Source organism: Littorina saxatilis, linkage group LG12, assembly GCF_037325665.1.
Source record: "Littorina saxatilis isolate snail1 linkage group LG12, US_GU_Lsax_2.0, whole genome shotgun sequence".
Taxonomy (NCBI): Eukaryota; Metazoa; Mollusca; class Gastropoda; order Littorinimorpha; family Littorinidae; genus Littorina; species Littorina saxatilis.
In genome coordinates this window covers 80635678-80639542 of record NC_090256.1, presented here as the reverse complement: position 1 = coordinate 80639542, position 3865 = coordinate 80635678, and positions in this window count along the sequence as shown.

Below are 3865 nucleotides of genomic sequence, written 5' to 3'. Positions count from 1 at the left end.
GTGTGTGCGTGTGTGTGTGTGTGTGTGTGTGTGTGTGTGTGTGTGTGTGTGTGTGTGCGTGCGTGCGTGCGTGTGTATGTATGTGTACATGTGTTTGGGTACGTGTGTGTGTGTGTGTGTGTGTGTGTGTGTGTGTGTAGAATGTGTGTTGATGTCTGTCTGACTATTTACGTGCGAGTAACTATGTGCTTTGTGTACATGAATTATGTGTGTGTGTGTGTGTGTGTGTGTGTGTGTGTGTGTGTGTGTGTGTGTGTGTGTGTGTGTGTGTGTGTGTGTGTGTGTGTGACGTGGTTTGCGCGCGCGCGCCTGTGTGTGTGTGTGTGTTTATGTCTGTTTGTGTGTGTGTGTGTGTGTGTGTGTGTGTGAGAGAGAGAGAGAGAGAGAGAGAGAGAGAGAGAGAGAGAATTTGTCCTTTATAGGGGGTACGCAGTGCCTTGGCAATGCACTTCTACTTAATTCGAAAATCGTATTAGATAGCCAAGATGGGTGCCTTTTAACAGAAATGATGAATGGGTGATGCGGGAATGAATGCTTTTGTTCGGATGTAAAACTTGTCGCAATATTGTTTTGACGAAGTTTATTTCGAACTGATAGCCATGACTCAGCGTGTTTTTCCTGTCTTGAATGCTTCACACTTTTCTGAACAATACCAACACATATATTTCTTGTTCTTCTTGTCCATCCTTTCAGCACAAAACGGTCAAAATAAAAGTGTGCAGTCAAGCCGAAAGCCTTCAGTTATACATGTATACATCAGTCACTACATCATCAATCAATCAATCAATGAGTCTTATATCGCGCATATTCCGTGGGTACAGTTCTAGGCGCTCTGCAGTGATGCCGTGTGAGATGAAATTTTATACGGCCAGTAGATTGCAGCCATTTCGGCGCATATTTACCTTTCACGGCCTATTATTCCAAGTCACACGGGTATAGGTAGACAATTATTAACTGTGCCTAAGCAATTTTGCCAGGAAAGACCCTTTTGTCAATCGTGGGATCTTTAACGTGCACACCCAATGTAGTGTACACGGGGGGAGGTTCGGACACCGAAGAGAGTCTGCACACAAAGTTGACTCTGTGAAATAAATTTCTGCCGAACCTGGGATCGAACTCACGCTGACAGCAGCCAACTGAATACAAATCCAGCGCGCTACCAACTGAGCTATATCCCCTCTATATCATGGAATTTTCTTTCTTGACGAAGACAAGACGTCCTCAAAAATACATTCAGGCATCTGTAAATCAGAAGAAAACAACAGCATATTTTTTTTATAATCTTGTAATCTGAAAATCAAATTAGAGCAAAACATTTGTGCAACTTCAAAATAAATTGGGAGCAGTATTAAAAATTGAATATATCTAACGACCATCTATGGTATACCTAGCTGATATAAAGCGATGGCTTCCTCAATGCTGATTGCTCCCTGTATTACCCAATATAAAGTACACGCATGCCTCGCCAGGTTTGTTTCTGTGACAAGTCGACAGACGATGCCATTTGCTTTGTGTGTGTTTTTGTCGTTGCTTACTGTACATGACATACATTACGTGTAATATACAGGCAACAAACCTTGCAAATTTCCAGAAGCTGCAATCTGAAGCGACCTATCTCTGATTCTAGCAGACGATCTCTCCAATGTTTAACACAAAATCAGCAAACTCTCCTGTCACATAGAACGTCCATTGAAAAGTGCAATGTTGAAATGAAGTTACATTTAGTCGTTTCTTCTGAGACAATCCTTGTTCTCTTATCATCTACAGATTTACCGCAGTCTTCACCACGCGAATTCCCAACAGAAGTCAGACTTTCGAACATACAATCTACGTAGGCAAGCATGATACGTCATGACGTCATATGATTCCTAGCATATTGACGTAATGCTAAACATACTCTATAGTCTCTGATCCGGTTATCTCGAGTTTTCTCCGTAATACATGTTTGGTTGGTTGGTTTTTGGGTTTTAATGTCCCTTCAGCAGATGCTAGCTGCTATTCGAGACCGATGCAGTTATTTTCTTTTTCCCTTCATGTGGCAAGTTTTACGTTTCAGACTATTTACATTCAGATCTATCACTGTAAAAGAAGGTTCTAAAAATTAATCACTTTCACTTCTGTTACTTTAAATCTTGTAAAAAATCTTGATCTCTTTTAAAAAGTAAAAAAATCTTGTCCGGGGGAACATCCCGGATCCGTAATACATGTCCGGTTTTTTGTCAATGTTTGGTTATTTCCGTGGCTTCATGCGGAAAGGAAACCGTCGTCTGCAATAAACGACATGGACCATACTGGTACTTGTTGCTGACAAAAACATGATTTTAACACAGAATTTAATATCAGAATAGCTAAAAAAAGTTTTAAAAAAAAGGAATACTGTCTTCGATTCGTCGGCATTATACTTGTCTCGTCTAAATATCGGGCCCTATTGCTATGCTGAAAACACAATAGCTGTTAATCTTAGGTAACTATAATATGTGTCCACCAGGATCATACCCCGTTTCGCATTACGGGATGAATTCACAAGTACGAATTTCAACCTTGAATAGTCCCAACAAAACTGCACTCGAAATGGAGGACCATAAAGCATTATAGAGCCTACTCCACGGTGCATTGAATACGATCACTGGCTAGGCTTGAATAATCGAAGAATCAGGACATTGCTGGACGTAACGTTAACAGCTAGGTCTTTGTCGGGGTGCAACTGTGCGTGACCGCTGAATTAGAGTATCATAACTGTGCGTGAATGGGCTTTCTCTCGCTAAGAGAAATCACAGAGGTTTTGAAGAATCAAATCAGGAAGCAATCCAGGAAGCAATCAAGTCTGCTAGCTGTCCCTCAGAGCAGACGACACCCTTTAATCCAGTAACAGAAAATTTCGTGACAGGACATTGCAAAACATGTACTGGACAAAGTGTAGGCATGAAATGGACAATGCGTAGTAGTTGAACTCGTGACGACAATCGGAAACTTTGCTGTCAGGATGGATCTCGGTCCATTCCTGCCTTGGGGGCAGCTGGAGGATGTCTCTCCAGAACTTAAGAGTGAGTTTGAACTTTTTTGATCTTACCCACCACCTTGTTGGAGTTATCTGCTAATCATGTGATTCGGAGTAAGAATATGTAATTTAATCGAAAATTTTTAATTACATTTTCATTTGATTAATATACTTACCCGAATCACATGGGTAATTCCCTCCCGCCTGCCCCGCTTTATAGTTTCTTAAGTATTCTATAAGTCGATTGATCTGTGTATCACGTGGTACGCACCAATGGTGACGTAGTTCACCCACTAATGGGAGGCAACCGCGGGTGGCAAATACCATGGTGCTGTCACTTTTTTAGTTGAGGTTGCTTCCCTTATACTTAGACGGGTAAGCTTTTATCAGGACCTTTGCATCTCACAGGCCCAGGAGGGTTTGATCGGGAAGAAGTCATTGTGTAACAAGGTGTCTGCAGTCAACACCTTTACATGACGGGAGCGGTAGTAGTGACTCTTTGTGCAGTAGTAACCACTCAGGCGGCAAGTCTGTCTCACGTTTGCCATTTCCCCCTCAGTTTTGTGTTGGGTGCCACAATCAAGAATCATTGATTGGAATATGTAACCGCAGGCGTCGCATTTCTTTGCTAGGGTGTTAGTTCCTTTTGTCCTTTTTTATGCAGTGCCTTGCCTCTATTTTCTAGAGAGATTCAAATCACGACGTTTGTTTCTGAAGCGACTTTGAAGGACGCCCTCTGCATGTGACAACATGTACTAACTACTATTGTTAAACTGTGTCCGGAAGCAACACAGAAACAATCTTGAAATTAATTATTGTTCTAAACAGTATGCCTCGTAGTTACGTCTCTTGACCATGAAATAAGTG